General features: G+C 33.6%; 1 protein-coding gene across 1 annotated transcript in view; it reads left to right on the top strand.

The window, feature by feature from the left end:
- The window catches only part of TMEFF2 (transmembrane protein with EGF like and two follistatin like domains 2), a 227,358-nt gene that overhangs the window by 116,839 nt on the left and 98,391 nt on the right, over positions 1–12,128 (top strand). The window lies entirely within an intron of this gene.

Genomic DNA, 12,128 nt, shown 5'->3' with positions numbered 1-12,128 from the left:
CATTGCTTATACAGCCACATAATTTCATGAGAACAGTGCTTCAGATACACAAAGAGAAAGCAATCGAGTAGGGAGACAAAATCAGTTGCTACAGATCAATATTTCACAAGACTTTAAGTACATCATTTCATTAGTATTTTCTTCAAATCACACTACATATTTTTTAGGTAAAGGACATCTATTCATCTTATTTGATGTAAAAATACAAATATTCCTGAAGAAATCTAAGCAGCATTGGGGAAAAATGAAAGCAACAGTACAGAATGTTGTGTGGGTAAGAATTTGGACAGGAAGCAGAATGTGTTTTGAGATAGGAAAAAAGACGTTTTTCCATTTGGGACACCACAAATCATCTACAATTTGACCTTTATGTCAAAGGGATTTAAGGCACTGCAAGCAGGCATGTGAACATAGCTTTTCAAGGAACAATAATTATTAGGAAATGTTTCTTGTGTGGATACAAGAACTTTGTATATCCTTGCCCTTTTTTGATAGTTATTATCAATATTAGTTCTAGTAAGGGAAAGGTTAAATTGCCCTAAATATTTCAACAATTTCCTTTTATAATGCCCCCAGTGACAGCATAATACACCTCCAAACCTTAGTTACCTCTCTACTTCCCCATATAAAGCTAAAATAAAGTTGTGTATTACTCGCTTCATTCCATTGTTTTCAGATCACCATCAGGGAAATCTGGTATTGTCACTCAATACAATGCTTCTCATTCAAAACTCATGCTATTTGGTGAAACCACATTTCACATATGTAAAGTATAAGCTGCTAAACTCCATATCACTGCTATTTTTCTCAATAAATCGGTGCTTGGCTCACATTCATATATTCATTCCCATCATAAACCATCTGTAGCTGGGTGCTTGAGAATTGCTAGTAAAATCAACACAGTGGAATAGATTGCATCCACACCTCTCACTCTCATCTTCTGACATATTCCGGTTATTGTAGATTATGTAAGGTTAGTCGGCTGAAATAAACATCACCCAAAACTTAGTGGCTTAAAAGAACCAATGTTCATTTCTCATTCTTACTACATGCTCACTGCAGGTTGGCTGGGCAAGGTTCTGGGTGGGGGCAATGGCTCTGCTCATTGCAGTCACCCAGGGACTTGACAGATGGAGCAGCTACTGGGAACACTAAGTTTATACCTGCACACAATCCATCAGTAAATCTTGTCAGTTCTCTTTCCAAATTATGTGTCACATCTGGCCAGTTTTTACGGTCCCCCTGCCAGAGCCTGTTACCTTGGTCTCCTTTCCTGCACCTCTCAGGCAGCCGTCACTAGTACAGAAGTTCTCCACCCAGAAATCACTCCCACTCAGCAGCCTGTTTTCTAGAACTAGTTATGAAGCCTGTTCAAACATGGGACATCCAGGAAGTGCAATTTTGCCACATACCCAGATACTTTAATGCACAATATTAATAACTACCACAGCATTTCTCTGATTTCTTCTCAGTACCGGCCCCATAGTTCCTCAGACTCAACTTCAGGTTAGCTGTCTGGAAATGTGGTCATACCTCATTATTACCTGGAATCGTGATGAAACAAAGATGTCTAATTCTGGAATTCACCTCTCTGACTACTACTTCCTATCATCTCCCAAGCTCTGTGCTAAGAATAGATATAAAAGCAAATGAGACATATGACTTAGCCTTGAAGAACTCCCAAGACATTGGTAGAATCAGGAAAGTAACCCAGATTCTACAATGATGAGTATGAAGCATGTGTGGAGGCACAAACCAAGAACCCAGTACAGCACAGGGATAAAGGAAAAGGAGGAAGGTCAGGACATCTTTCCTGAACAGTGTGGTGCTATAGCTAAATCTTCAAGTCAGACTAGAATCAGTCATGGAAGCAGGGAGGAGATATGCCACTATAGACGATGGGAGCAGCATGTGTAAATCCCCAGCAAAGTGACAAGTACAGCTGTGGCATCAGGAGCATGCCAGCGTGGCCACGGATGAAGGGAGAGGGATAGGCTGGGAGTAGATCATACAAAACTTTGAAGACAATAAGTACTGTGGATTTTTGTCCCAAGTGTCATAGAGAACCTCTAAACAGAGTTTTATCACAATCAAGTATTTTGAAGTATCATTCAAGTTTGCTTATTGACCGATAGTTCCTAGTCATTAGAAATATGTCATTGACTTCTAAGCTGAGGCTACAATCTTAAATGAAAAACACTAAAACTCTGAAAAAATCCGATTTTTCTTATTTTGTTAATTCCATCAATGTAACCTGCAATGCTATAATAATACAAATGTTTTGACCTTTTAAAATGTTTCATTCTTGGGTTAATTATATTTACCAACATGTTTTTATTTATTCACAAAGTTAAATAATACTTTATGCCTGAGAATTTTAGCATATATATACTGCAATATTATCAGTTTTTAAACAAACATTAAGCAGAAGTAATAAGCTACAATCCCTGTAGCTAAACTTAAATCTTCATAGTTTAGGCTAACAGCAACTTTCCCCAAAACTTGAAGACTTTTTTCCCAAAATCTACAAAAACAAGGAAATTACTTAGGTTCTAATTATCTTACAATTCAAGTGTATTTAAAAATAAGAGGTTCATAATCTTGATGAACTATAAATGAAAGTGGCTTGAGTTTAAAACCTAAAGTTTAGAAAATAGTTTTCATTCTGAAATTCCAAATGGGAAAACTGTTAATTTTTTAAAATGTATCTCTTCCCTTTATCTCTGGATATCTTTGCAATCTAATGGTGATAAAATATTCTCTAAAATCCATATAACTTTTTAAAAAAACTAGTGTCTTTTCCACAATTATTCATTCTTTCTGCTTCACAGATTTAGACTGAGCTAATGGTTCTGTAAGTAGACATATTGATTAACATGAAGTCAATTTCTAACCTATTTCAGCATTTCAGCTGTCTTAGGCCATTTTGGGGGTTTTGTTTTGTGTTTTCTCTTTTTTTTCATTTTGTGAAAGATGTTCATGTCTTCTTTCACAGCTCAAATTGGATAATTCCAATGTTTCTATCCTTACACTTTTGAAAATACATTCTTTTCTCCTTTTCGTTTTGTTTGATTATTTATGTTGATTTGCAATAATGTATATGAAAGCACTTTTTCTGAGAGGGAGTGAAACTGAGTCTACTGGAACATGCCATCCTTTGCTGCTAATTGGGGCTGATTGATGGAGCAACACAGTAAAGGTCTTGGGGAGTGCCAGGGAGTAGGAAATGAGGTGCAGATTTTAAACCAGACCTTGAGAGGCAGTTGTAAGCTGGAAAAGGGAATTACAAGAGTAACCAAAATATCCCGATTATAACCAATACGCAGAAGGGAAATTGAAGAGATGAAGAGGGTCTCAGTATAGAACAAAGAGGGGTGGAGAAAGTGTGTTGCTGGATCTAACTCAAGACTTAACCTAATCACAGAATTCCAGCCCTGACATTTTTCTTACTGTTTTGTTGGTTGAAATTTCAAAAATTAGGGACTGGACCTTAGCAGAATTAGGCTGGAAAATGTTAACAGGCAAATGAGAAAAATTATTGCTTTACCTACCAAATTTATAAAATGCTATCACCTCTTAAAATTGGCTTCATTCTTACTGCTGCTCTTTTATTCCACTGGCCTGTTTATATGAATATGTTGTATATTTATATAAGCCTTGGTCTTTATAAATTCATTGTTAAGTCTCATTTGCACTTGGAAGTCAGACTTAGATGGAATATTTTTTTCAGGCTTTCTATGAGAAACAATGCCTGTAGCATAGAAAAAAGTAGAAAAATAAAAATAAAGCCTTTATTTCATTATTCATCAATAAGAAAAGTAGGAACATATCACTCTAGTGCATTATTTGTTCCAAGATCCAGTGTACTAGAATGAATAGCCTAGAGCTGTGGCCAGCTTCTGAGGATATCTGTCAGGGCCCCCTCATCTGGTTCTTACCTGCACAGCCCACAGTCCCTCTACTCCTTAATATGAGAAACTTAATGAAGAGGTTTTGGTGTAGGATTTCCTCTATAAGTTCCTCAGTATTTTTATTTCTCTAAGCTGTTACATTGTTTTTTCCCTCTTTACATTCTTATTTCCCTCTTCCCATAAAGACCCCTACTTCATTATCAGTATAAAGCCATTCACAGGGACTGAAAATTCACATTTGTGATGTTCAACCTTAGACTTCTTTCAAAGCACCTTCTTACCTGGAATAAGATAATCACTTTACTTCACCTTTAACACTTTCCTAAAGTTAACATCTTAGGGTGGCAGAGCAATTTAGAGGGTGCAAAACACTTTCACACATTCTCCTGCTTAATTTTCACCAGGCCTGCGAACTAAGCAGGCAGGCATTTCATTTTACAAATAAGAAACCTAGGCATCAGCAAAGAATCTGGCTTTGCTAGCACTAGGAGATGACCCAAATCTGGCTTTCCTAGCCCTAGGCTGGAATTTTATGTATCATGCAACTGCCTTTAGATTATTTCATGTCATTTTCAATTTTAAGTGGCATTATCACATTTGCATTTCAATAAGAAACACGGGAGATATATTTGAGAGGCAAGTTGGCAGGTATATAGATCAGATAGTTAGAAGTTTAGGCAAGGTATGATGAAAATCCAAATTAGCACAATTTTGATAGAATACAAAAATATTTAGGAAATAAACATGACCTGGAAGTTGTTAGGAGTTGTTAGCAGGTGAAGCACCTCTGCTAAAACAAATATTAAGTAGGTTAGAATTAACTTTGTTAGCAGTTTAGTCTTTGATGATTCAACTGAAACTTTCTATATCACAAAATGTCTTTAAATTATCAATACCAAATGCCATGTACAAAAGACATAAAGAAGTCTAAGTTAAAGTTGTGTCTTTATTCATCAGAGATTTGCTAATTAGAAGCATGTAGCACAAAGTTGGAAAGCAACAAATTAGTGTAAAAGACTTAGAAAGACTTCAGTCTTTCTTCATTCACATTTACTCTCCTACATCTGCTACTTCTATTTCACATTTGCCCTCTTCCCACACCATCTCACCTGATGACCTTCCTCGGAAGTACAGATGTAATAGAAGAAACACCACAAGACATCTATTTATTTTCCCTTTTCCAGTGTCATCTCCTTCCTACATTCTGTACCCAAATGCTCTTCCATGCCTCCCAGAGAATAAGACATATTCCTACTTCTAAGCCCAACCACCACATTTGTGTGTTCATTCCTTCTCAAGGACACTAATTCTGTGATTACCCCCTTCTCTCCTGCATAAATGCTCCTCTCTGTTCCATCATTCCTCTCACCACACAATGAGGTCTCAACTCCATCCTTCCATGAAAATCCCTTTCTTGACTTTACTTCCTTATCCAAATAATGTTTCATTCTCTGTTTGCCTCATCAATAAATCTGTACGAAAGTGTCACTTACACTTACTGTTTCCACTTACTAACATCTAATCTTTTTTCAATCTCCTCTTATTGGGATTTGGTACCTACCAGGCCCTACAGTGGCTCTCATCTATTTAGCCCAAGCCACTGTTCATAATTTACCAATAAAAAATAAATTTCTCATCTTTTAGGAATTTAATAAGGAAATATTTTTAAATTATGTATGTGAATTTGCATAAAAGGATTCAAATTAATTATACTGAGAATAATAAAAATATTTTTGCTTACAATTACCCTATGATTGATGATAGTTTCATGAAGTCTGACATAATAACTTGCTCTGATGTGTCTGCCATGCATGATAACAGCTGAATAAGCTTTTTTCTTCTTTCTTTCTTTCCCTCCATCCTTCCTTCCTTCTCTATTTTCTTCTTTCCTTGCTTCATTTCTCTTCCTTTTTTCTAATCAACTGAGTATCTTCAGTTCTAACTCAGATAGGACTGAGTGAAATCAGACTGAAAAGATGACAATAGAATTGTGCCTCAACATAGTAACATTGTATTAATCTCTTAAATTATTTTTAGCTTTGCAGAAGATAAATTACATGTGATTTCTAAGGAAGCTTTGTCAAGGTCTAACAAACTAGCTTAATTATGAAAAATTAATTTTTTGTAATGAATTCTTCTTTTGAGTGTTTAATATAAAATTACATTTGCTCAGTCATGAACTTGTTTCTTAGACTGTTAGAGTGGTTTTTAGAATTTCAAACCATTATGTATAAGTGTGATTTTAGACTTCTTTTAGTTTTTTGGCATTTAAATCACTTAAAAATTAAAAATTATCAGTGTAGTTGTACTTCTTTTAATTAAGAAGTAGCAAAGATAATGGATTTCCTCCCTAAAAACTGAATGTATCTTACTGCACTGTGGCACAGATACATATTCAGAATTAATCTGTTAGTTTTGTAAATAGCAGACCAAAATGCTACTTTTTGTTTTAGCATTTGAATAATATGATGTAACAGTATAATTATTCTTCATATAACAAATATCTTCACATTAAGTAATATGAATAAAAAGAAAAAAATTTCTTTTCTATTTGTATTTAAAGAAAACATTGAGATTTCTAGGAAAATGTTGGAGAATGTAAAAGAGAACGTAACTATGGCTCAAAAGCAACAGCTTAGAATTGTCTGAACTTCTAGGAACTGTCAGCAATTTCCATCATTTAAATTCAACATACCCACATGTAGAGAGGCATATGAGAAGTAAAATTGGCATAAAAAGGCAAAAGAAACAAGTAAAAATTAAAGAATGATATGGACGGTTTTGACTTAAAATTTTCTTTCTATTCTTTAAATGGAATGTTCCTTCATTAGAAGATAGACTTTTTTTAATGTGATAAGTTTTAAAAGTTAATTACCCTTTCATATTTCTTAATTTAAGCCATTTAAATTTTTGGAATGATAGCCAACTGTTTCCTATAAGGGAAATTGTACGTTTGCTATTTTTATCTAGTGTAATCGATATATAATATTATACTCATTTCAGGTGTACAACACAGTAATTTGACATCTACATATATTGCGAAATGATCAAAATAAGCCTAGTTACCATACTAGCTTTTTGATGATAATGAAATAGTACCTTATGAAAGTTATTCAAAAAGAAAAATTGCTGTTTATAAGCAAAGTAATTCCAGTTACAACAGATATATGGCATGTTATCACTCATAACTCCTTTATCTATTTACATAAAGTGGAGAGAATTAAAAGTGTACCAAGAATTACTTTGTCAATGTACCTATTAAAAAAAAACACCACTGACTACTTGATTTATTTTGACTCTAAAATAGAGAAAAAATGCATTCTAAGTTTTGAAAAAATCCAGACTAATGTCTACATAGAATTGGTGTAAATTTTTTGTCTCAATTTGATAGTTCCAGAGACTGCCTACTTTATTTCAGATTTGATGTATGTAGAGGTTTCTATCATAATGTTATGTAAACTATGCTTCATTTAAAAGGGAGACTTTATATATTTGTCAAAGAGATGTACTAGAGTTACATGCAGAAGAAAATGGGAAGTATGTATATAGGCTGGGAAAGGTAGTGCTATGTTGGGGAAAATGAAAATAAATGGAAGAAATATATCTTTATCTTTGTAGAATATATGCTGTTATAGAAAAGACAGAGGGTGAAGGCAGATTTGGAGAAAATTAAAAACACATCTAGGGCTGTGGAGATAAGTAAAGCAACTAAAATCTGAAGGGTGAAAAATGATGTTAAAATATGTTTCCTTAGAATTAATGAACATTAATTCATGTCTTAATCATCATCTTTCACTGGGTAAAACTATGGTAATAAAGGACCTTAAAATCTTAGAAGCTCACAGCGTCAGGGGCATAGTTCTTGCTCCCATGCTGCAGTCTACTGTGGCTCTGCTCCTTATATCACCTCATTCTGAGACTGATTGAAGGAACTGCTCCTATTCTAGAATGTGTCCTTTTTATGCAAAAGGGGAGGGCAAGAAAGTAGAAATCCACATGATGGCCTTTATATAGTTCTCACTTCCACTCACATTCAATGGCAAAAGCAAGTCACAAGGCTGATAAGTGATATCAGGGAACTCAAGTCATGTGGTTGTAGAGATGAACATATAATTCTTTTATTGGAAAAGGGGAAAAATAATGGGAAATAATAAAACAATCACTTCAAGTGTCATGGGCCAACAGTGTCTCCCAAGGAGAATGTGAGGCTGAAGATAAGTTGAAAAGTTAGAGCAAATATGTGTCAGAAGTCTAATCATTTAAAAATGACAAGCAACAGTCTTCTGTAGTGTTGAAACCTCTGGCTTTTGCCTTTGAATTAACATAAAAGAATAGGATGGCTATTTAAATGTTAAACTAATTTTAAAAACATGAGTTTTACAGCATCGGTAGAAGTATAATATATGACAATAAGTGCAAAGAGTGGACTACAGGAATTGAAATATATTGTCGTAAAGTTCATGAGTTGTTAAAGAAATAATAGATTAGGATAATTTAAAGGTGTATATTGTAATCCTTAAAGCAACCAGCAAAATAACAGCACAAAATGTATAATCACAAAAGAAATCCTTAAAAGAAATAAGATAAAATAAATACCATAGAATATTCTATTTAAATAATAGAAAAAGGAAAAGAGGGACACAGAAAGATTCATCAAATATGAGCCAAACACCAAATTGATAGACTTAAAACCAAACATATCCATAATTACATTAAAATAAGTGAACTAAACTCACATTCAGACTGGATAAAAAAGCAAGGTGCATCTATATGCTGTTTCCAAGAAACACACTTTAAACATCTTAAAGCAGGTTGGGTGTGAAATGGTAGAACCAATAAACAAAAGAAAATTATTTGACTGTATGAATATCAGAACCAAGCAGACATCAAGAAGAGCAGTGTTACCAGAGATTAATAAGGAGCATGTCATAATGATAAAGGGCCACTTAAGAAAACATAGCACCACTCAATATTTATAACATCCAATATCAAAGCTCCCAAATGCAAGACAAAACAAAAGAGAACTAGAAACAATTTTTCCGCCACTAGAAGAGATTTTAACACTCCTTTCTCAGTAATTGAACAATAAATAAATAGTACAATTATGAATTTGAACAGCACTAGCCATCAACTTTAGCCTATTAACATTTATAGGAAATTACTCCCCAAAAGAGGTTACACCTTCAAAGGTACACATGGGAAACTGAAGATATACCATATTCTGGACCATCAAACAAGTTTCAATAAATTTTAAAAGATTTAAATAAAGCAGAATATGTTTTCTAATCATTACGGAGTTGAGGTTTAATAAAATAATATCCTTTTGAAGGCCCTCAAATATCTGGAAGTTAAAAAACATACTTAATAAATAATCCACTGGTCAGAGAAGAACTCTCAAAGGATTTTACAATATGTATTTTGAGCAGAATATATGAAAACATAACATATCCATATTTGTAGGATATGGCCAAAGCAGTCTAGAAAGAAATTTATAGATTCAAATACCTATTTTAGAAAATAAAGGTATAAAATCAAGCACTTTTGTTTCCATTTTTAAAAAACTAGAAAAATAAAAAATTAAACCCTAAGTATATAGCACAAAGGAAATAGAAATAAGAACATAATCAATAAAATAGAAAAATTAGACTTATATAAAGAAATCAAATAATAACACAATCCTACACAAACTCTTTCATAAAGAGAGGAAGTGGGAACACTTAAAAAATAAATAAACAGACCGCAGCTGTTTGGTTTCTCCTGAGGAGAGGCCCCAGCTTGCTTCTTATCCCCGTGGCCCACTCTAATGCCTGCATTAAAGCACTAGAGTGGGTAATAAGTTTTGTCTATATTATCAGAGTCTAAAATTCCTTCTTCTTTCTGGGGTGGAACACCTTTTTTTTTAAGTGTTCTCAACTCATATCAGGAGGCCTTTTTAACCCTTATACTATGACAAAACAAGGACAATATAAGGAAAGAAAATTATTGCCAGTATATCTCATGAGCATAGATACAAAAATTCTTAGCAAAATATAACAAATGAAATCCAGCAATATAGAAAGTGGGTTATATCCCATAATCAAGTTTGACTTATCCCAAGAACGGAAGGTTGGTTTAACATGTGAAAATGGTAATACGGAAAGATTTTACTTCATTTTTCACTACGGATGGCTCCATATAAGGTCATTTTATTCCCAGATTATTTATTGGTGGAGGTATTGCTACCACTACTTCCGGGTTCACTTCTTCATCCAAACGGGAGAATTTCCAAACATCTTGATTCTACGGATAACTGTCCTTTCATGGAAATGTAATGTGACTTCCAGTAGGACTACGTTGCTAATAGTCCTGCTGAGTTAGCATAACTCATCCCCTCAAACACCTCCAGTAGATCCTTAACGGAGCATCTCTATCGCGGTAGGAAAGGGGGCTGCCCCTAAGTGGCTATAACTGTTCATTTAAGGACCTTCCCATTGCCTTAGCATGTTTCCTGAGTGGTGGGAAATTTCAGTCTGGAAGCTGCTAATCCTGCTAACACTAAAAGGCTCTCTCCCATTAGCAGCTTCTGTGTTGCATTAATAATAAGAAAGTAATAAAGAGACCACAGCTGTTTGGTCTCTCTTGAGGAGAGGTCCCAGCTTGCTTCTTATCCCCATGGTCCACTATAATGCCTGTACTAAAGCACTAGAGTGGGTAATAAGTTTTGTCTATATTATCAGTCTAAAATTCTTTCTTCTTTCTAGAGTGGAATACCTTTTTTTTTAAAGATTTCCAAATTTAAAATTATACCATCAGTACTTCTGCCAATTGAAGCTGACTTGTTTAACTCATAACATTATTTAAATATAAGCACAAATCATCAAGTACAAGGGAAAAAAAACGTTGCTTTAGAAAAAGTAAATCTTTCACCTTTCCTGGAAAAACTGTAAAACAGACACTTTATTAGAGATGTCTTCCTGGCTGTTTAAAAAATTCTTTTAGAAAATCAAATCATTCATCTGCACAGTATGAAATTAAAGAAAATCAAGGAATAAACACCTTTCCTTTTGTAATACTAAAAACTCTCTTGTTAATAGACAAAATAGAAATGATGAGAAAATACCATAGTAAAACAAAACAAGAAAGGTTAGATTTGTTAATTTCAGGCAGCAGGTTGATCAGTTGTGTCTTTTTAAAAATTCTTATTAGAGTTCATAAACATAAGAGCCAATGCCATACTTAATTGCTTATGCTCTTTTTCTATTGAAAATACCTTTTGCAGAAGTGCACTTTTTAAAGATCCTCTTGATTTAAACACCTGTTTTTAAGTATATGATCTGCCCACTGAATAAGATTTATCTATTGAGCAGTAGGTCATTGCAATTTTTCAATAGCCGATATTTTTGCTTTCAGCTACATATTCTTAATAGGGTAAACAGTAATCCATCAACTCAGAAGTGTTGCTCAGATTTTCATTTCTTGAACAAAAAAATACTAGAAATTTTTTCTTGATTTAGACTATTATACCCTGATTTTGACAGGTCAATTTTATAACTAAGTCATATATTACATATTTTATACTTATAATGCATATAAAGGCCCAATATCAAAAATAATCATCAGTGAAAATATATATTTTTAATATAAAATACATGTTCATCACCCTCACAGAGGAAATTATTATGAGGATCTCTGTGCAATATTTATACAAAATTGAATAAATTACTGTATAAACCAACTGAAAGCTGTTTTCTAAAAACTAATAATCGACGTATTTTTTTTCCTTACAAGTACTTAACACTTTGGGGGAAAAAAAGACATAATAAGTCAAGGCTTCCATTCCAATTTTTGAAATTATATTAAAAGCCTTTGAATAAAAATAAAATCTATAATTTAGGAGGGAGAAAATGTTAAGTATCTTTTACAAACACCGGAGTTTTCCTCTGGGCAAGTAACGATCTAAACCCCTTTTAATTAACTCTTTCATATGGTCTCTGTATTAGCCAAGCAGTTTTGATAAATTCAGTGAACTCATTCGTTGTTTTTTTTTTTTTTTTTGCTTGTGAAAAGCTGAAGTGTTCACTACCAATGACTGACATATTATTGCTAGAGTTTTTCCTTAAATTTAGGGAAGAAAGGAGTTGAGTATGACATTCATATGAAGCCCCAAAAGCAAACAGGTCCATTGGAAAAGTATCAGCATTCGTATGGAATAGTCTTTGAGTTGTTAAACACACTCAT

Source organism: Manis javanica, chromosome 12, assembly GCF_040802235.1.
Source record: "Manis javanica isolate MJ-LG chromosome 12, MJ_LKY, whole genome shotgun sequence".
NCBI lineage: Eukaryota > Metazoa > Chordata > Mammalia > Pholidota > Manidae > Manis > Manis javanica.
This window is presented reverse-complemented; position numbering and strand designations above follow the sequence as displayed.